We start from the raw sequence: 23,731 nt of genomic DNA, 5'->3' as shown, positions 1-23,731 counted from the left end.
CCTTACTCACGTAAGGTTTATTACTTGGACGACCCAGTGCACTTGCTGGTTAGTTGTGCAAAGTTGTGATAAAGAGTTGAGATTATAATTGTGCGTAGCAAGTTGTTGGCGCCATTGATGATCACAATTTCGTGCACCAATCATCAAGGTTGATGAAAAAGAAAAAGATTTTTCAGCAAAGGACTGCGCGGTTTCCTAATCGCTACTATGAGTAGATGTACCCCATCCTGGCAGAGAGGAATTACCACATTGTTGAATTGGTTGAGCCGCAAATTGAACAAAGACAATGGGAATTCCTACGGAGACAGCCAAGGCAGGTTAATCCCTCATGGGTAGTAGAATTCTACTCCAACTTTCACATGCCAACCATGCAGTCTATCTATGTCCGTCAGAAGCAAGTCCCCCTGCTCCAGAAGGATTGGACACATTCCAAGAAGCCTCACTCAAATGCCAGACATACCAATTTGACTGGGTCGCCGTTCTCAGAGTAATAGCACAACCTGGCAGCTTATGGATCTACGGATACCATCGATCCCGACCAAAAGGGATATTGGCTTCAGCACTTACCTTGGAGGCTAGAGTATGGGCACAAATCATGTCTCATTATGTCTTTCCGAGTACTCACAAGTCCTCCTTCACTACAGACATGGCTGTTTTACTCTGGTGTATCCTTACAGACCAGCACCTTAATTTACCAAGACACATCCGGAATGCAATGGGACACGTACAGATAGTGGGCAACCTACCTTTTCCTGCCTTGGTTTCAGATCTCGTCTCAGCTGCCGGAGTCACCTACAGAGCTGGGGACACCAAAGGCTTCCTTGCACGGGATGATCAATACGTCCCTAACGGGAAATATATCAGACCATCAATAGCCACTACAAGCCAGCCTACAGGATCGGCTGAAGACATTCCTCCTTCAACACCACAAGCACCTACAACAAACCAACTGCTCCATCAGATACTTGAAAGGTTGGATCGGCAGGAACACAAAGCAAAGCTAAGAGAGCGCCGTAACAAACGCCGATTCACATACCTCAAAATCCACCTCATTTACCAGCACAGGGAGCCATGATGATCCCAATGGTGGAGATGCTGCTACCAGTCCCCCTCTGTTCCTGACAGATGGCACCGAGGACGGTGCAAAGCCTTAAGTGTAGGGAGGTCGGTCAGTACCTGACTTTCGGAGGTAATTTCTTTTCCTTAAACACCAATAAAATAGGATATTTAGTTAATTTTTCTTTTGTTAGGATAGGATAAATTGCATAGTAATAATTAGTTGCATGCATGTTCTACTTGATTGAAAATAATAAGTTTCTTCTAAGACCCTATTTTTTGAAAAATTTTACTAATTTAAATCAAAACCTTTGTGTAAACTTGTTTGAAGTTGTATTTGGAACATAGTTTAAAAAAGCTAAGAACACACAACCTATGAGATTTGAGCTTATTTATATGGTTACATTATTTAACCATAAATATTTTATTATTGTGTGTTTGCTTCTCTATGATTGTAATCTTATTTTGTTTCATCCTATATGTCCAATGTTTAATATGTTATATGCATGCGTATGATTGAGGCCATTATTTGTTTAGCTCACTTATCCCAAATAAGCCTACCCTTTAAATTACCTTTGTTAGCCACTTTAAGCCTTTTTATCCCATTCGTTCTATATTTTACCACATTACTAGCTTTAAGCGGAAAAACAATTAAATATCCCGATTGAATCTTTGGTTAGCTTAAGATAGGAATGGTGTGTTAATTGAGTATGGGAAATTTGTGGGAACAAGGGATAATAAGGGAATATGTCATGATAAAATAGATGGGAATTTGGGTATCTACTCATGTGAGACAAGAAAAATTAAAAATCCATGTGCATTGTGAATGTTATGTTTACTTTTATTCTAATAAAAAAATAAAAAAATATTCAATAAATAAGTAAATAAATAAGGGGACAAAATTATCCCAATGTTAAGTTAATGAAAAATCAATGCATATGTGATAAAATTAAAGAAAAATTGATACATGAGTATGTAATGCAAAAGTGAAGACTATGGGTAGCTAGGCATGATTCTAAAGTTATATAGAGTATATGTATGTTAGGTAAAATCTTAGGTTAATTAAAGATTCAATTCATAAAGCTCACTTAGCCATATACATATACCCTTACCCTTACATTAGCCCAATTACAACCTTGAAAAGACTTCATGATGTTTGCATTGGTATGTTAAATATTGTTGATTGGTTAGGTGAAGAACAATTTTTAGAAAGCATGACTAGAGAAGAGTAGAGTGATTATCCTATACACCTGAGTGATTTGAGTGCACATACACTACCAGTAAGGGTTCAGTGCTTAATTCTATGTTCCCTGCTTTCATGAGCTGTCTTCTTACAATGTTACCTGTATTTACTATATGAATTGAGTTAGTGGAATCTAATTTATATTTGTCTTGAAGAGCTTACTTACTTCTAACCAAGTAGACAAGAAATATATAGTTACACTTTCATATATAGGTTGCATTGCATTTCATGAGTTTTACATGTCCCTATTCATTTACTTTATCTCCTTTAACTAAGCATGAGGACATGCTAATGTTTAAGTGTGGGGAGATTGATAAACCATTATTTTATGATTTATATTGTGTTTAATTGGGTGGTTTTATCAATTCTTTACCCACTTATTCATATGATAAGCATGTATTTACAATTCCTTCCCAAAATTACTCCATGATTGAAAACTTGCTTTCTAGAGACTTTTAATTATGTATTTTAATTCTCCTTTATCCCATTCGATGCCGTGATTTATGTGTTAAGTGTTTCAGGCTTCATAGGGCATGAATGGATTGGAAATTGGAGAGGAGGCTTGCAAAAATGGATGGAACACAAGAAACTAAGGAGATGACCAACGAGCAATGACGCGAGCGCATGACCCACGCGAACGCGCGAAATGAAGAATTCGCAGTGACGTGGACGCGTGCTTGACGTGAACGCGTGGATTGGAGTCTGCAGGCATGATGCGAACGCATGGACGATGCGAACGCGTGACAAGGAAAATCGCTGCCTGACGCGAACGTGTGGACGACGCGTACGCGTGACCTGCGCGATCTGCAAAAATAACTGAATAAGCTGGGGGCGATTTCTGGCCGCTTTTTGACCCAGTTTTTGGCCCAGAAACACAGATTAAACCTAGGGAACATGCAGAGACTCAAGACGCATCCACACACATTGAGATTCATACATTAGGATTGCTCTCAGTTTTAGATCTGAGTTTTTAGAGTTACATTACATTGATAGTTTATGTTTCTGCTTGGATTTTTGGATGCTGAAAGTCATTACCTCCGTTGAAGACATTACTTTAGTATGTTTCCTTACTCTTTTATTTTTAATTAGTTGCTCATTGACCCTATTCAATTGAGTATGTTACATTTTGAATTTATTAATATATGAAGTTATTTTTATTTTAATTAATTTTAATTCTCTATTTTATTTTAATCAATTATGTCTTCTCATAATTTTATGATTATCAATTTCATGTCAATGGAGTAGAATTTTCACTTGACATGGGATTGATTAAGAGGTGATACTTGAGTTGGAATGCTCAAGTGCTTGGTTAAACTGGACATTATTAGCTAACTTCAAACTTACTAACACTAGACCTCCCCAAGGGAGAGGACTAGGACCTGAGGGTAAGAGCTAGTTCAATCACCATATCTTTCCTTATTTGGTAAGGGAAAATCGGGTGAGAATAACAACTTTTTTACACCACACTTGAGAAGATCCCAATAAGGATAGAAGTTCCGCTTAATTATTCCCCCAGTCAAGGTCTTTTATTCAGAATATCAATAATTATTTTCAGTTTATTTTTATTGCCTTAGTTCACAATTATTACCCGTTATCAAAATCAACTTTCTGGGAATTTTCTGATTAATAAATTAGCACTCTTACCTGCAACTCGTTGGGAGACGACCTGGAACTCATACTCCTAGTATTTTATTTCTAAATTTTGTGACAACCCTTTTTAAATTGGTGAGGCAGATCTTAGCTGGTTAAGAGCTATACGTGCAACGCTATCTCTTAATTGAAATCTTTTAATTGGTTAACTTCTGCCACGCATCACCTCCGTTGACGATACTATTCTAGTTTGTTTCCTTACTTACTCTTTTATTTATTCCATATTCTTAATTCTTGTTTAGAGTGGTAATTGGATTATTTTCATGGATTGTTAGCGAAAAAGATTACTTTTATCTTTAATTAATTTTCAAAGCTTTATTTTATTCGATTCATCATGTCTTCTTTTTATATTTCTACAAGCGTTATATTCATGTCAATGGAGTAGATCCCCTACTTGACATGGGGTTGATTAAAAGGAAACACTTGAGTTGGAAGGCTTAAGTGATGATTAAACTGGAAGTTGTTGGCTAGTTCTATATTTACTAACGCTAGACCTTCCCAAGGGAGAGGACTAGGATTTGCGAATAAGAGCTAGCTCAATCACTTGACTTTCCTTTATTTAGTAAGGGTTAACTAAGTGAAAACAACAACCTTTTTTGATACTACACTTAAGAGATCCCAACAAGGATAGAACTTTCGATTAATCATTCCCCCAGTCAAGGCTTTTTATTTAGAATATTACAAGTCTCCTTTAACTTTTGTTGCTTTAATTTATAATTATTTAATTGCTCATTATTCAACTCTCAAATTCTCTTGGAGACTCCTGATTAATAAATTAGCATCCTTTCTAGCAACTCGTTGGGAGATGACCTGGGACTCATACTCCCAGTATTTTTATTCTAAACTTTTTGTGACAACCCTTCTAAATTGATGAGGCAGATTTTTGCTGGTTAAGAGCTATACTCGCAACGCTATTCTATTATATTATAATATCTTAATTGGTCTAACTTCTGCCGCTCGTTAGTTTTTGGCGCCGTTGCCGGGGAGTTGCAATTGTGTGCTAAATTATTAATTAGTATACATATTTTTAATTTTAATTGCATATTTTATTTTTCTTTTATTACCTTGAGCTATATGTTTCTTTCATTGAATGACGCGTTCACTGCCTGATCTGAGCTTAGCAGCATTTGATCCTGAAATTGAAAGAACTCTTTCAAGAATTAGGCGAGCTCAGCGCAGGTTAGCCTCAGAGGGTGGTGAAGTGATTGTTATCGATTCACCAGTCTCATCTAAAGGCGAATCTGAACCGCCATATGAGAGAGAAACAAGCTTCTTTACTACTGATTCAGTTGATTCATGTGCAGATAACTTGGCAGCACCTAGGAGTATTACTCTCCAGGAAGCTGGAGCTCCAGATTTTACACTGCAACTGTATCAAGTGCATCATCCAACTCTGGCTGCAGATTTTTTGGTTAAGACTGCATTGATCAACTTGATGCCCAAGTTTCATGGCTTAGCTGCTCAGGAGCCTATCAAGCACCTCAGGGATTTTCAGACAGCCTGTTCTATTGTAAGGCATCATGGTGCGAATGAAACTTCTATTCTGTTGAGGGAAAGGTGAGGGAGTGGTACTACTCCCAACCTGAAGCAACTGTTACCAACTGGAATACGCTCAGGAGAGAATTTTTGGAAAAATACTTTCCAGCTGAAGTTACAGATAGACTGAGGAAAGAGATCTCCTGCATTGTTCAAGGAAAATCAGAAACTCTTTATGAGTACTGGAAGCGCTTTAAGAACCTTCTAGACTTATGCCCCCATCACAGGATTGACAGGTTAGTGTTGATTAGTTACTTTACTCAAGGCATGAAGCCTAGGGATAAAACTACACTAGATGGTGCTAGTAATGGTTCTCTGAAGAAGTACAAGACCGCAGATGAAGCATGGCAACTAATCAACGACTTAGCTGAGTCTACCAGGAATCAAAGGCACAGGAATAGCCACTCAAAAGCTGTTACAGAGGTTTTCTCTAGCAGTAAAACTACTGCTCTTACACAGAGTATATGTGAAATGACCAACCTAGTAAAGCAAATGCAGTTGAACCAACAACAACAAGCTCAGCCTCCCCCACCACAACAAAGCCAACAGCTAGTCCCACAAAGAGTATGCAGAATATGTGCTGATTATAGTCATTTTACTGATGAATGCCCACAACTCCAACAAGAAGTCAACACTGTGGCAGCTACTCATAACTTCTATGACCGCCTGAATCAAGGATACAATCAACAAGGCAGCAACTACAGCCGAGGTGGAAACTATAACCAAGGATGGTCCAACTAAGGTTGGAGAGATAATTCCAACCATGGCTGGAGGGACAGCTATAACAGAGGAGACAGAGATAACAATGGAAACCAGAGGTGGAATAATAACAACAGACAGCAGAATCAGAACCAACCTTACAGAGTTCCTCACCTAAGACAGTCACAAGGACCCCAGCATAAGCAATAACAAGTCCCACAGATCACTTATCCTACTTCCTCATCAAATGATGAGATGCTTCGTTCTCTTGCACAAGGACAACAAGACATGCAGACTACATTGAACTCTACTCTAAATGGTCTGAATGCCACCTTCAAACTCTCGCCGCCCGGATAGATTCATTACATACTTCCACTAACCAATCTTTAAGCTCCAGTGGAATTCCTTCTCAATCCTAACCTAATCCCAAGGGTGGCATCATGCCATCACTTTAAGGTCCGAAACCACACTGCCAGAGAAGAATCAGGAAGAGCCAAGCCCAATAGAACACGCCCTAATTGAAGACTCGCTAAACGTGGAAGATGCTGAAATGGAAGATGCTGAAGAGGAAGTTGAAGTACAAGACAAGGTTGAAGAAGAAGTAGCTCAGCCAAGGAATAGAGTACCAAAGGATGCAGAGGCTGCAATTGGTGCCATTCCTATCCCATTTCCATACCTTGCAAGGAAGTCCAAAAAGCAGATGGAACTTTATCCCAAAATAGTAGAAATTTTAAAAAAGGTTGAGGTAACTATTCCCCTTTTTGATGTTATTCAGCAAGTACCTAAATATGCAAAGTTTCTAAAAGATTTATGCATACATAAAGATAAAATTAATGAATTAGAAAGTATTCCTTTAGGCAGTTCTATATCTGCTTTAATGGGAGGTATACCTGGAAAATGTAGTGATCCAGGTCCATGTATGGTAAATTGTACCATTAGAAGCTTAATATTTTCTGATTGCATGTGTGACTTAGGAGCATGTGTTAGTATAATGCTATTGTCTATATATGATACCTTGAGGCTCCCTCCCTTAAAAAGGTCGACAGCTCATTTTGTGTTAGCAGATAAAAGCATTATTACAGTGGTTGGAATTGCAGAATATGTATTAGTGAGCATTAAGGGGATCACATTTTGTAACAACCCTAGTTTTGAAAATCAAATAATTAGTTATTTGTGATTCATTTTAAGAAAATTATTTTGCTAATGGTAATTAAATGGAGTTTTATGATAATTGAAGCTTAAATTAATTAGAATTTTTATATAATCTTTATTAGATATTTGGTATAACTGAAATTATAATTTTGGTAATTGAAAAATAAGACAGAATTGTATAATTTAATTTAAATAAATTCTATTTTGAATGAATTATGTTATTAATTTGAACTCCTAGAAATTATTTTATTAGAAATGATTAGATTGATATTTATAAATACTTTAAGTTTAAGTCAACTAATATTTATGTACAATTTTTATTATAATTAATTATTTTATAAATTGAAATTAAAGTTTCGGAGATAGAAAAATAATAGAGATTTGTATGATTTAATCTAGAAAATTGATATTTAAATTTAAATTGTACTTTACAAAATATAATTAACTTGTTCATTTTATAATGTAAATGAGAAATAATTAATTGAACTTAGCAATATGTTGATAAATAATGTTCCTAAATATTTTTAAGAGAGTATATTTGATTTTAAAATTACTCTACCCTAAGTTCCTAATCAGAAACCCTAACCCACACAATTTCTTCTCCCTTTAGCCGCCACATCCCCAACCCCTCTTCCTTACTCCCAGCAGCAGCGCGCAACACACCCAGAAGCAGTAACAACGCTGCAATGAAGAAGAAAAACGAAGCAGAAAGTGAAGAGAAGAAGGAGGCCGTGTTGATGCTGCTACCCAATCCGTGCCGCCATGGTCGTCCCGTCCACGGAGCCATGAGTCGCGCCTCTATATCCGAGAGAAGGAGGGAGAAAACGCGATGCTAGAGGAGCCGCCCAGTCCCCGTCGCGTCGCGCAGCCGCTACAGCCATGCCATCTTCGCCGTTGCCAGGGGAGAGAGGGATAGACGAGCGCGAACCAGATCGGGAGGGAGAAGGCGCTGTGTCTGGTAGCTGCCGTCGCGTCGCCTCCGTCGGAACGGCCATCGCCACTGCCACCATTTGAGTTCGCCGCTGCCACCAAGGTTTGTGGAAGAGAGTGTCGTCGTCGCCGTGGGTGGAGTTCACCGTCCGAGCTGCCACCAGAGGAAGCCGTTGTCACTATGTGTACAGAGAAAAGGAGCGCCACGAGAATCAAGGGAAGAATATGCTGTTCTGCCTCTGCTTCTGGTTTATGGAATTTGATGAGAATGCATTGCCGCCATTAAGCTGTCTGTTGCTGTTGTAGTCGTTCTGGCCGTCAGAGAACTACCAATGCAGCTCGCTGGAACTGCTCAGAGGTTTTTGTCACTCATTCTGATTCTATCCTGTTTTGAGAATCTCACTACTGCCACTGGAATCATAAACCAGAAATGGGAGGATGCCGTTTTCCTTGTTGCTGATGTTGCCATGGGAACTGGTGCTGGGAACTGCTGTGCTTGGCGATCTTCGTGAGTTTCGACATCGAGGTAGGGGATTTATTTCAAAATTAATAGTTTTAACTTATGAATGCCAATGAGGTTTAGTGAGTAGTTGCAAATAATTCATAAATATGATTAATTGATAGGAATAAGTTTGGTTTGAGGTTGTGAAATTTGGATTAAGTCTGATATTGTGATGATATTCTGGTGTTTCAATTAGTTCATTGAGTTTAGGTTATGGCTAAGAATGTCACTGGGTTTTTGTTATTATGTGTAATTGATTTGACAAGGTTAATTTTGGTTAATACTGTGACTGATATTGGTTTTTCTGATTTTGATGGATTTGTTGAAAATTCTGACCTATGTGATATTGCTGAATTGGTTGAAAAGTGGCTGTGAATGGTGATTCATTTGATAATACTTGTTAAATTGAAATTTGATGAGCTAACTATTGAAGAGTTGTCGTATTGATAATTGATGAACTGAGTTGGATTTGTGTTTGGTTTGGGATTATTGTGATGATGGTCTGAGTTGTGGCTGTATTTTGATTATTGAGAATAAGCGTTTTGATGTTGATTTTAGTAATATGATATGTTGGAATGGCTGTGAAGTTGACTTGTGACTGGTTGAAATTGGTTTTGATGCTTGTTAATGTTGATTCGTGATTAATTAGAGTTATGCTTGAGAACTGTTAAAAGATTGAAGTTTGATTACCGAATTATTCTCTTGAAATATGACTTCTAAACTAAAATAGTTACTTTGTTAACAAGTAAATGACTTTGAATTATGAAAGGCTGATTTTGGGGATTACTAGTTGATTGAGTTTAATTTTGAAAGGATTCTATGATATGTGACAAGTAAATATGAATTGATGAGATTGGAGTTGGTTTGATGGATTAGTTGGAATTGTGGAGTATGATTGACTTGTTAATTATTATGAATTGTGAATGTCTGATTGACTGAGAATTGCCCATTTGAAAATTGTTGAGAAAAGGGCTGGTGATTTGTGGAGAAAGAGGGAACCTGTAAGGGTGGCTAAGTCTGAGTTTTAGGGGAGGTGCTGTCGAAATTTTATTAAAATATGAGGTTTCATTTGAAAAGTTATTTTAGAAGCTTTGAATTTGGAAAATTATATTACTTGAGTTTTATTTAGAAAAGAAAAGAATTATTCTATTTTAATTTCGATTTACCAAAGAAAGGTTTATGTTTCAAAATTAAATTATTTAAGAAAGAAACTATATTTCAAGATTGATTTAATATGAAAAGAGTTACGTTTTGGGCTTGAAATAAAGGATTACTTTTCAGGAGTTTGGTGAATTTTATAATATTTGAATCCGAATGGTAAAGAGGAATGGTTTGAGCCAAGATATTGTAAAAGTGAAAGATGTAAAGTTTGTATGGTATAATTGAAGAAAGAAAAAGAAAGATATTGTATAAGGATATGTAACTGGAGATGAATAATGAGAATGATAACTTATGATGATAATTACACTGATTCTTTTGAGAAAAGGTATTCAGTTTATGAAATTGTTGGCAAGGACGTGGGTTTTGTCCCGCTTGCGTATTTATGATTATAAAAGAGAATAAAAAGCAGCGGACCTGTTGAAAGGTCATTTGTTGCTTGAGGCAACCCAAGAGATGTTTATTTGTTGCGCTATGGCAACTTCTGAGAATGATTATGTGATAATCTGCTGAATGAAGGCAGTCAGATAGATAGTGGTACGACCACAGAACGTTTTCCAGTGTTACACAGCTATTGAGAGCTGTACCTGCAACTGATAACCTGGGATCACTTGCAGAGGATATTAATTCATACACGGCTAGAATGCCGCACCTGTAAGGCAAGGATTGCTTACAGAGAATATGACTTCATACACGGCTAGAATGCCGCCACCTGTAAGGCAGAGTTTGCTTACAGAGGATATGATGCATACGTCAGTTAGTGAGAACTGTACCTGCACTAGGGCTAGACATGCATCATCCTTGTTTGCGCATTTGCATTTGATTGGGTTTGCTCATTGTACTTCCCTGTGATTGTGCTGTTTGTCTTGCTGTGACTTGTTTGTATGTTGGACTGAATCTCTTGCTTGTACTATTAGTTTGTGAATGTATTAAATTGATTAAGAATTGATGTTTTGATTGAGAATTAATTATGTGATTGATAGATTGTTAATGTGACTAGTTTCATATTTAGAACTTGTTTGAGTTTAGAGATTTTGAAGGAGGTAATTAATTAGCTAAAGTAAAACTAAAAGTATTTTCAAAAAGGTTTGATAAAAATATAGTTTCCTTGAGTATGTTAATTATTTGCATGTTAATCATTACTTTTACGGCATTCCTATTCCCTACTGAGAACGTGTGGTTTGTTCTCACCCTAAAATCTTCCACCCTTTCAGTGATACAAGTTTGAAGACTCAGTTTGAAGCTGCGGGCGATTGTTAGACCTTATTTATGAGTTAAGTTTTTGAATTGAGTTGCTTTCATAGAATTCCCTCACCTTTGTTGCTTAAGATTTTATTTTATAAAGAGGGATAGGAGTTGTATCTAAGTTACATTTGAATTTGTTTGTATAATATTTACTAATAATTATATGATTATTACTATTTGGTGATGCTTGATATATGATTTTAATTAATAAAAACAAAATTTTCTGGCATTTTCTACTAAAACTGAAACACGATATCGAACTAAAGGCTCAATATTAAATAGTTAATAAGGAAAACAGGTTAGTAACGCCTTACTTTTGGTACGATCATGACGTATTGGAAGTTGGGTCGTTACACATTTTCCATTGAATTCTATATTCTGGAAATGCCCCTTAATGACTCAAGAAGACCATAATCAATGCTGCTTGGAAGACCATTCCTGAAGACTTCGAAATTCAAGCTGGATGCATTCTCAAGAACTTACTCCTTTGAGATGGATGGCAGAACAGTGAGTTTCAGTTTAAATGAAGCTATGAAGCACCCTCCAGAAGATCATTCTATCTTCCAGTGCGACATCATTGATGAAACTGTAGCTGAAGTTCACCAAGAAGAAGTAGAAGAGAAACACATGGAGCAAGGTCTAAGTGTGGGGACACCTTCTAAACATAATGAAGACGCTTTGCCATTATCACTAGCCCTGGACGATCCAGAGCATAGCCAAGAGTAGAAATTGGAATTGAAGCCCCTTCCTCCACACCTCAAGTATGCTTACCTTTAGGATAATCAGAAGTTCCCAGTTATCATTGTAAGGGAACTCACTTCTCAACAAGAGGAGCAACTGCTCAGTGTGCTGAGAAAACATGAGAGAGTAATTGGATGGAGCTTGGCGGATATAGTAGGCATTAGCCCTCAAGTTTGTGAGCACAGAATATATTTAAAAGAAGAATCAAAACCCGTCCGTCAACCCCAAAGAAGATTGAATCCTACCATCATAGAAGTTGTCAAGAAAGAAGTGACCAGGCTACTTGAAGCAGATATCATTTACCCCATCTCAGACAGTGAATGGGTTAGTCCAGTACAAGTGGTGCCCAAGAAGTCTGGAGTCAAAACAGTAAAGAATGAGCATGGAGAGCTCCTGACAACTAGAGTGCAGAATTCATGGAGAGTTTGTATTGACTATAGCGTCTCAGCCAAGCTATTCGCAAGGATCACTACTCCTTGCCAGATGCTAGATCACCTGTCAGGTAAATCCCATTACTGTTTTTTTAGATGGTTATACAGGCTATTTTCAAATTCATATAGCTCCTAAAGATCAGGAGAAGACTACTTTTACATGTCCCTTTGGAACGTATGCATACAAAAGGATGCCTTTTGGCTTATGTAATGCACCGGCTACTTTCTAAAGATGCATGATGAGTATCTTTTTAGATCTTATTGAGAACTGTATGGAAGTATTTATGGATGATTTTAGCGTTTATGGTGATTTATTTAACCTTTTCTTGGATAGTTTAGCTAGAGTATTAGACAGGTGTGTTAGTTCAAACCTTGTATTGAATTTTGAAAAGTGTCACTTTATGGTAAAACAAGGGATTGTTCTAGGACATGTTGTTTCTAATACGGGTATTTCTGTAGATCCAGCAAAGGTGGATGTCCTTTCTAGTTTACCTTACCCCTCCTACATGAGGAAAGTCCGTTCATTCCTTGGCCATGCAGGTTTTTACAGGAGATTCATTAAGGACTTCAATAAGGTAGCATTACCTTTATCCAGAATGTTGCAGAAAGATACTAAGTTCGAGTTCAGTGAGGATTGCATGCAAGCATTTGATAAGCTAAAGATCGCCCTGACTCAAGCTCCAATTGTGAGAGGACCAGACTGGAGCCAGCCATTTGAGATTATGTGTGATGCCTCCAACCATGCAGTAGGAGCGGCGCTGGCTCAGCGCGAAGGTAAGGACCCCTTCGTAATTGCTTATGCATCTAAGACCTTAGATGTTGCTCAGTCTAATTACACTACTACTAAAAAAGAGCGTCTAGCTATTATTTTTGCTCTGGATAAATTCCAAGCCTATTTACTTGGTACTAAAGTGGTAGTGTACTCGAACCATGCAGCTCTAAGGTATTTATTAGCTAAAAAAAAGTCCAAACCAAGGTTGATACGTTGGATACTATTGCTGCAAGAATTTCATTTAGAAATTAAGGATAGGAGTAGTAACCAGAATTTAGTGGCAGACCACTTGAGTCGCCTTGAACACATTAAGGATGACTCCACTCCTATCAATGATACTTTTCCATTTGATAGTTTGCAAGCAGTATCCGAAGTAGTTCCTTAGTATGCACCTATAGCTAATTATCTAGTTAGCCATACTTTCCTTCCCAATTTTACTAAGCATCAAAGGGACAAGCTGAAAAGTGAGTCTAAATATTATATATGGGATGACCCATATTTATGGAGGTGTGGTGCTGACCAGGTAACTAGAATATGTGTGCCCCAATCAGAATTCCAGTCCATTTTAGAGGCCTGCCAGTCTTTTGAGTGTGGAGGACATTTTGGCCCTCAAAGAACAGCTAGAAAAATTTTAGACTGTGGATTCTGGTGGCCTACTCTTTTTAAAGATGCTGCTGAATTTTGTAAATCTTGTTCCCCATGCCAAAGGTTTGGTAATATATCCAAGAGGGATGAGATGCCTCAACAGATTATGCTTTTTTGTGAAATTTTTTATGTTTGGGGCATTGACTTCATGGGTCCATTTTCCAAACTGTAATGGTTACCTTTATATACTGTTAGATGTAGATTATGTTTTTAAATGGGCGGGAGCCATTCCTACTCATACTGATGATGCTAACAACATTGTTTCCTTTGTTAGAAACCATATTATTTGCCGCTTTGGATCACCACGAGCAATCGTGAGTGATCAAGGTACTCACTTTTGTAACAAGAGACTAATAGGATTACTGAAGAAGCATGTGATTGTTCATAAAGTAGCAACAGCTTATCATCCCTAAACCAATGGACAAGCAGAAGTGTCTAACAGGGAGATTAAACACATTCTAGAGAAGATAGTAAAGCCTCATAGGAAAGATGCACTCTGGGCATATAGAACAGCCTGCAAAACACCCATTGGGATGAGCCCCTTCCTCTTAGTGTACGAAAAGGCTTGCCACCTTCTAGTAGAGGTGGAACATAAGGCTTTCTGTCCTGTGAGGGAGTGTAACATGAATTTTGAAGAAGCTGGTGCTGAAAAGAAGCTACAACTAGCAGAACTAGAGAACCTTCGCCTAGAAGCCTATGACAACTCCAGGCGATACAACGAGAAAATGAAGGCTATCCATGACAAGCACATAAAAAGGAGAGAATTCAGACCAGGGGAGTTAGTTCTTCTTTATAACTCCAGACTGAGATTCTTGCCAGGCAAACTGAGATCAAGATAGAAAGGTCCCTACAGAGTAGAAAAGGCAGAGCCATACGGAGTTTTTCACCTGCGTCATCCTTCTAGTTCTAAATTCATGAAGGTCAATGGACACCGCCTAAAGCTTTATCATGGTGAGAAGATGAAGGATCACTAAGAGCTAGAGGTTTTCCTCTTGGAAGACCCACCAACAGAAGCAGAATGAGCCTGAAGAACGTCCAACTTAAGGACGAAAAAGAAAAGTGCTAGGTGGGAGACAACCCACCATGGTATGATCGTTCCATTTCAGTCTTAGTTTTATTTTACTTTATTCTATTTAGCTTTTGTTAATGACTCTTCTCATAATCTCTGTATATAGCATGCATTTGCATTTGCATTCTGCATACATAAAGAAAAATGCACGCGACGTGCAAGCGTCGCCGACGCATCCACATCATACGTGCTTTCAAACCAAGAAGAAAAGAGGCAGAGATTCACGCGGGAGCGTGGCTGGAGGCGTGCCTTAGGCACAAGCATGCCCACGCAAACGCGTGCCCTACACGTCCGTGTCATTTGCAAAATCAGCCTCCCACGCGTGCGCGTCGCCCATGCGCACGCGTGACCTTGCCAAAAATCGACGTAAAGAGGTATATGGCAGAGAGTTATGATGGAGTGGGGCTGGAATGATGCTGGAAGCACAAGTCCTATCACGCGAACGCGTGCCCCACGCGGCCGCATCATTTTTCAAAAAGAGGCCATTCACGCGTGCGCGTCACCCACACGCACGTGTCACCCAAAATTTTTGCAACACGCGAACGAAACAGAGAGTTGTGCGTACGCGAGGCTGCACTCGCGCCAATGGAACAGTTCACTTCACACGAACGCGTGACCCACGCGTCCGCGTCATCTGAAAATAACGCCAATCACGTGACCGCGTGAACCACGCATCCGCGTCACGTGCGACGCACAGTTTATCCAGATCAGCGCCAGATATCTTATCTTTTCTTCCCCAATCTTAATTTTTCCTTCTCCCTTCTTATTTCTTTCCTCTTCCTTTCTTTCTTCCTTATTCCTTCTCACTTTTTACCTTCTTCCCCCTTCTTTTTCACATCCATTATCAAGGTTATTTTCTTTTCTTCTTCCCCTTTTTACCTTTTCATTATTATTTTTATTTATGTTTTCTTCTTCTTTCCCTTTTACTTTCATTATCTATGTTTTCTTTTTCTTTTTACTTTATTTTAATTGGTGTTAGAAATTTATTTGGGTGATTGTTTTCTTCTATATTTTGCTTATGGATCATTAAGGAGTTGTTTGACAACTAATATTACTTCTTAAGGGTTGTTTGCATGTTCAAATTTAACACTTTTAATAACACATTTACCATGCATGCTAAGTGTTTGTGAAAAAGCCCGTATAGCATTACGCATTTTTAAATTATTCTATTCTCTTACTCTAATGCCTCTTTTTCACAAAACCCCTTTTTATATTTTATTTATTGAATATAATTGTTAATACAAACAGGTTGTTAGTTTAACAGACTTGATAATCAAATTGGGTAATTAATGCTTGATCTATGCTACTCATTCCTTTGCTAGTATGCCAATAAACATCTTGCATCTTATTGCCACAAAATGCACTTGCTATATTTCCATTGATGAACTTTTCACATGGATTCGCGACCATGTGATAACGACATCCTTCTTTACCGTGCATTGATTATCACTTGTACCATCCTCTTCCTTGCACTAACCCTTAGTTTTAAAGTTACTTACTTTTTTCCTTTTCACGATGGCCACCAAGAAGGGTAAAGAGAAAGCTACTCCCAAACAATTAGCAAGGAAAGGAACAAAAAGAGCACTAGCTACAGAGCCATCTTCAACAGCAGTAAAGCCCTTAACAAAAAGAATCAAGAGGATCATCAAAGTTGATGAAAAAGAGAAAGCCTTTCCAGCAAAGGACACTGCGCGGTTCACTGACCGCTATTGTGAGCAGATGTTCCCCATCTTGGCTGAAAGGAACTATAATAATGAATACCTTCTCATCCTCCCAACCAAAATTGCTGAATTTGTTGAGCCCCGAATTGAACAAAGACAATGGGGATTCCTACAGAGACAGCCACGGTAGGTTAACCTTTCATGGGTAGTTGAATTTTACTCCAATTTTCACAGGCCAACCATGCAGTCTGTCTATGTCCGTCAGAAGCAAGTCCCTATAACTGAAGAGTCATTACCTCCGTTGAAGTTACTATTCTAGTTTGTTTCCTTACTTACTCTTTTATTTATTCCATATTCTTAATTCTTGTTTAGAGTGGAAATTGGATTATTTTCATGGATTGTTAGTAAAAAGGATTACTTTTACGTTTAATTAATTTTCAAAGCTTTATTTTATTCAATTCATCATGTCTTCTTTTTATATTTCTACAAGCGTTATATTCATGTCAATGGAGTAGATCCCCTACTTGACATGGGGGTTGATTAAAAGGAGACACTTGAGTTGGAAGGCTTAAGTGATGATTAAACTGGAAGTTGTTGGCTAGTTCTATATTTACTAACGCTAGACCGTCCCAAGGGAGAGGACTAGGATTTGCGAATAAGAGCTAGCTCAATCACTTGACTTTCCTTTATTTAGTAAGGGTTAACTAAGTGAAAATAACAACCTTTTTTGATACTACACTTAAGAGATCCCAACAAGGATAGAACTTCCGATTAATCATTCCCCCAGTCAAGGCTTTTTATTTAGAATATTATAAATCTCCTTTAATTTTTATTTCTTTAATTTACAATTCTTTAATTGCTCATTATTCAACTCTCAAATTCTCAGGAAACTCCTGATTAATAAATTAGCATCCTTTCTAGCAACTCGTTGGGAGACGACCTGGGACTCATACTCCTAGTATTTTCATTCTAAACTTTTTGTGACAACCTTTCTAAATTGATGAGGCGGATTTTTACTGGTTAAGAGCTATACTCGTAACGCTATTCTATTATATTATAATCTCTTAATTGGTCTAACTTCTGCCGCTCGTCAATTTCTGGCGCCATTGCCGTGGAGTTGCAATTGTGTGCTAAATTATTAATTAGTGTACATATTTTTAATTTTAATTGCATATTTTATTTTTATTTTATTACCATGAGCTATATGTTTCTTTCATTGAATGACGCGTTCACTGTCTAATCCGAGCTTAGCAGCATTTGATCCTGAAATTGAAAGAAGTCTTTCACGAATTAGGCGAGCTCGGTGCAGGTTAGCCTCAGAGGGTGGTGAAGTGATTGTTATCGATTCACCAGTCTCATCTGAAGGTAAATTTGAACCGCCATCTGAGAGAGAAACAAGCTCTTTTACTACTGATTCAGTTGATTCACATGCAGATAACATGGCAGCACCTAGGAGCATTACTCTCCAGGAAGCTGGTGCCCCAGATTTTACACTGCAGCCGTATCAAGTGCATCATCCAACTCTGGCTGCAGATTTTGAGCTGAAGACTGCATTGATCTACTTGATGCCCAAGTTTCATGGCTTACATGCTCAGGAGCCTATCAAGCACCTTAGGGATTTCCAGATAGCCTGTTCTACTGTAAGGCATCATGGTGCAAATGAAACTTCTATTTTGTTTACCGCCTTCCCATTTTCTCTTGAGGGAAAGGCAAGGGAGTGGTACTACTCCCAACCTAAAGCAACTATTACCAACTGGGATACGCTAAGAAGAGAATTTTTGGAAAAATACTTTCCAGCTGAAGTTACAAACAGACTGAAGAAATATATCTCCTACATTGTTCAAGGAGAATCAGAAACTCTTTATGAGTACTGGGAGCGCTTTAAGAACCTTCTAGATGCATGCCTCCATAACATGATTGATAGGTTACTGTTGATCAGTTACTTCACTCAAGGCATGAAGTCTAGGGATAAAACTACACTAGATGGTGCTAGTAATGGTTCTCTGAAGAAGTACAAGACCGTAGATGAAGCATGGCAACTAATCAGCGACTTAGCTGAGTCTACCAGAAATCACAGGCACAGGAACAGCCACTCAAAAGCTGTTGCAGTGGTTTCCTCTAGCAGTGAAACTACTGCTCTTACACAGAGTATATGTGAAATGACCAACCTACTGAAGCAAATGCAGTTGAACCAACAACAACAACCTCAACCTCCCCCACTACACTAAAGCCAAAAGCTAGTCCCACAAAGAGTACATGGAATATGTGCTGATTATAGTCATTATACTGATGAATACCCACAACTCCAACAAGAAGACAACACTGTGGCAGCTACTCATAACTTCTATGACCGCCCGAATCAAGGATACAATCAACAAGGCGGCAACTAAGGAATTAAAGAGGCCATTCAACGAGCTTTAGATCTTCCCCCGCTCCAGAAGGATTGGACGCATTCCAAAAAGCCTTTTTCAAGCGCCAGACACACCAATTTGACTGGGACACAGTTCTTAGAGTTATAGCACAACCTGGCAGCAAATGGATCTATGGATACCATCGATCTTGACCTAAGAGCATATTGGCTTCAGCACTCACCTTGGAGGCTCAAGTATGGGCACAGATCATGTCCCATTACGTCTTTCTGAGCACTCACGAGTCCTCCTTCACTACAAACATGGCTGTTTTACTCTGGTGTATCCTTACAGACCAGCACCTCAATTTACGTAGACACATTCGGCATGCTATGGGACACGTACAGATTACAGGTAACCTACCTTTTCCCGCCTTGGTTTTAGATCTAGTCTCAGTAGTCGGAGTCTCCTACAGAGCTAGGGACACCAAGGCCCTGCTTCCACGGGATGATCAATATGTCCCTAACGGAAAGTATATCAAACCTCCAACAGCCACTATCAACTAGAGCACAGAACCAGCGGAAGATATCCCTTCTCCTACAACATCATAAGCACCTTCAACAAACCAACTACTCCATCAGATAATTGAGAAATTGGACCGGCTTGACCGACAAGGAAAGCGAAGAGAGCGCCGTAACAAGCGCCGATTTACATACCTCAATGAGCTACTTGTTGGTAACCACCCACCTGAAGAAAACCCAGACACCCCGGATTCCACTTTATTTACCAGTACAGGGAGCCATGACGGTCCCGATTGTGGAGACGCTACTACCAGCCCCCCTTTGTTCCTGACTGATGGCACCGAGGATGGTGCCAAGCTTTAAGTGTGGGGAGGTCGGTCAGTACCTGACTTCCGGAGGTAATTTCTCTTTCATAATACCAATAAATAAATAAGTTATTTTTCTTTTATTAAGATAGGATAGATAGCATAGTAATAGGTAATTGCATGCATGTTCTATTTAGTTGAAAAACAATAAGTTTCTTTTTAAGACCCTATTTTTGAAAATTTCACTAATTTAAATAAAAACTTTTCTTTAAAACTTGTTTGGAAGTTGTATTTGGAACATAGTTTAAAGCTAAGAACACACAACCCAGTGAGATTTGAGGTTAATTACATGGTTACACTATTTAACCATAAAAAAATTTTTATTTTTGTGTGTTTGCTTCTCTATGATTGTAATCTTTATTTTGTTCCATCCTATATGTCCAATGTTTAATATATTATATGCATGCATATGATTGAGGCCATTAATTGATTATTAACTCACTTATCCCAAATAGCATACCCTTCCATTTACCTTTGCTAGCCACTTTGAGCCTTTTTAAATCCCCTTTGTTCTATATTTTACCAAATTACTAGCCTTAAGCGGAAAAACAAGTAATACCCCAAATTGAATCTTTGGTTAGCTTAAGATAGAAATTGTGTGTCAATTAAGTGTGGGAAAATTGTGGGAACATGGGTTAATAAGGGAATGTGTCATGATAAAATATTGGGAATTTGGGTACCTACTCATGTGAAACTAGAAAAATTAAAAATCCATGTGCATTGGCAATGTTATGTTTATTTTTATTCTTCAAAAAAAATCAAAAAATATTCAAGTAATTAAGTGATTAAATAAATGAATAAGGGGACAAAATTACCCCAATGTTAAGTTTAATGAAAAAATTAATGCATGTGTGATACAAAGTTAAAAGAAAAGTTGACGCATTAATATGTAATACAAAAGTGGGAAAACTTTGGGTAGCTAGGCATGAATCTAAAAATATAAGGAGTATATGTATAGGTAAGAGCTTAGGTTAATCAAGGATTCAATTTATAGCTCACTTAGCCATATATATACCCTCACCTTTACCTTGGCCCCATTACAACCTTGAAAAGACCTCATGATGTTTGCATTGGTACATTAAATACTTTTTGATTGGTTTGGTGAAGAACAAGGTTTAGAAAGTATGATTAGAGAAGAGCAGAGTGATTACCCTATACACTAGAGTGACTAGAGTGCATATACACCATTACTGAGGGTTCAATGCTTAATTCTATGTTCCCTGCTTTCATGAGCTGTCTTCTTACAAGTTTGCTTGTTTTTACTGTATAAATTTTAATTAGTGATATTTGATTTAAATTTGTCTTGAAGAACTTATTTACTTTTAACCAAGTAGCCAAACTCATCTTAGCATATAGTTGCATTCATATACATATGTTGCATTGCATTGCATGAGTCTCACTTTTCCCTACTCATTTACTTTATCTCCTTAAGCTAAGCATGAGGACATGCTAATGTTTAAGTGTGGGAAGGTTGATGAACTACTATTTTATGATTTATCTTGTGTTTAATTGAGTGGTTTTTATCATGTCTTCACCCACTTATTCATATGATTTGCATGATTTTATAATCCCTTCCTAGTATTGTTTTATGATTGAAAACTTGCTTCCTAGAGATCTTTAATTAGTATATTTTAATTCTCCTTTATACCATTCGATGCTGTGATCCATGTGTTAAGTGTTTCAGGATTTATAGGGCAGGAATGGCTTAGAAAATGCAGAGGAAGCTTGCAAAAATGGAAAGAACACAAGAAACTAAGGAGATGACCAGCGAGCACCGACGCGCGCGAATGGCTCACGCGAGCGCGCGGAAATGAGGAAATTGCAGCGACGTGTGCGCGTGCCTGACGCGGACGCGTGGAATGGAGTTCTGCAAGATGACGCACTCGCATGGACGACGCGTACGCATGACAAGGAAATTCGCCAGATGACCCGCACGCGTGACCGACGCGTACGCGTGACCTGCGCGATCTGCAAAATTAACAAAAAATGCTGAGGGTGATTTCGGGCCACGTTTTGACCCAGTTTTCGGCCCAGAAACACAGAATAAAGCTAGGGAACATGCAGAGACTCGAGACACAGATATACACATTCATATATTCTCATTAGGATAGTTTTTAGGTTTTTAGATATGAATCTAGAGAGAGAATTACTCTTCCTCTAGTTTCTCTTTACATTCCAAGTTTATTGCTTTTGCTTTTGGACACTGAAGAGTTATTACCTCCGTTGAAGATACTATTCTAGTATGTTTCCTTACTTACTCTTTTATTTATTCCATATTCTTAATTCTTGTTTAGAGAGGTAATTGGATTATTTTCATGGATTGTTAGTGAAAAAGGATTACTTTTATCTTTAATAAATTTTCAAAGCTTTATTTTATTCAATTCATCATGTCTTCTTTTTATATTTCTACAAGCGTTATATTCATGTCAATGGAGTAGATCCCCTACTTTACATTGGGGTTAATTAAAAGGAGACACATGAGTTGGAAGGCTTAAGTGATGATTAAACTAGAAGTTGTTGGCTAGTTCTGTATTTACTAACGCTAGACCTTCCCAAGGGAGAGGACTAGGATTTGTGAATAAGAGCTAGCTCAATCACTTGACTTTCCTTTATTTAGTAAGGGTTAACTAAGTGAAAACAACAATCTTTTTTGATACTACACTTAAGAGATCCCAACAAGGATAGAACTTCCGATTAATCATTCCCCCAGTCAAGGCTTTTTATTTAGAATATTACAAATCTCCTTTAATTTTTATTGCTTTAATTTACAATTATTTAATTGCTCATTATTCAACTCTCAAATTCTCTTGGAAACTTCTCATTAATAAATTAGCATCATTTCTAGCAACTCGTTGGGAGACGACCTGGGACTCAAACTCCTAGTATTTTTCTTCTAAACTTTTTGTGACAACCTTTCCAAATCGATGAGGCGGATTTTTGCTGGTTAAGAGCTATACTCGCAACGCTATTCTATTATATTATAATCTCTTAATTGGTCTAACTTCTGCCACTCGTCATGTCCCTTATCACCAAACACCTCTATATGACCCCAATCCTTATCCACCATACCAACCACCTTATATGCAATATGAACCATACGTGGAACCACCATAATTCTAACACCAATACTCCCAAGAACCCTCTCTTCCCATATCACCACTAATGGATGAGTCTTTCCATGCCTTCAAGCTAGCACAACAAAGAGATATTAGCTCTTACCCCCAAAGGCAAGAAGAGACACAAAAGGAGTTCATAAAGTCAGAAGCCGTGCTTGCCACCATGGCGGAAGCCGTTTGCAACATGGTCTCCTCCTGACTAAGCCTATGCGATCAAGGCACTCCCATTGTTGAATGTGGAGAAGCAACCAAGGAGCATAGTGAGGGAGTGAATTTGGTGCTTTAGGGGGAAGAAGAGGAACTAAAGCATGATTTGCGTTAAGAAGAGGAAGTTGAGGTCATTGATGTTAAGCAAGTGGATAGAGAGTTGAGGGAAATTGATCAAGAAGTGGATTCCATCATTAGTGATTTTTTGTCCATATTGATCAATCCCCTTGATGATCTTATTGAGCCTTCTTCCATTGGACTAGAAAGTGATGTTAAGGAGGATGTGCAACCTCCAAGGCATATGTTAAGTGGTGAAGGATTGGAAGAAGTTGAGCAAGTGACAAGTCTTGTTATTGAAGATGATTCTGCAACAACCGATGTTTCGTTGAAGATTGTTGAATCATCCCTATTTTGTTGTAAATTTGATGTTGAGGAGGCCAATGAACAACCTCCAACACTTGACTTAAGCAATGAGGAATGTGAAGAAGAGGTTGGTGAACAAGGAATTGAAAATGAAGATGTTTGTCAAGAGGTGAAGGAATTTAAAGAAGACCACAAGGGAGAAGACCTTGCATTGTCAAAGTGTGGGGAAGTCCCCCTTCCTAAGTTCTCATCCATTCTTTCATTCAAGTGGGTAAATCTCTCATCTCTATGCTTTATTATCCCACTTGAATATGGTTCGCT

General features: G+C 38.1%; 1 long non-coding RNA gene across 1 annotated transcript; it reads left to right on the top strand.

Moving 5' to 3' along the window:
• LOC107608628 lies at positions 8,352-23,494 on the top strand. The gene is made up of 3 exons (XR_001612945.2): positions 8,352-8,438; positions 17,114-17,116; positions 23,484-23,494. It is a non-coding gene; the product is annotated as an uncharacterized LOC107608628 (long non-coding RNA).

The sequence above is a fragment of the Arachis ipaensis genome, chromosome B07 (genome assembly GCF_000816755.2).
Source record: "Arachis ipaensis cultivar K30076 chromosome B07, Araip1.1, whole genome shotgun sequence".
Taxonomy (NCBI): Eukaryota; Viridiplantae; Streptophyta; class Magnoliopsida; order Fabales; family Fabaceae; genus Arachis; species Arachis ipaensis.
This window is presented reverse-complemented; position numbering and strand designations above follow the sequence as displayed.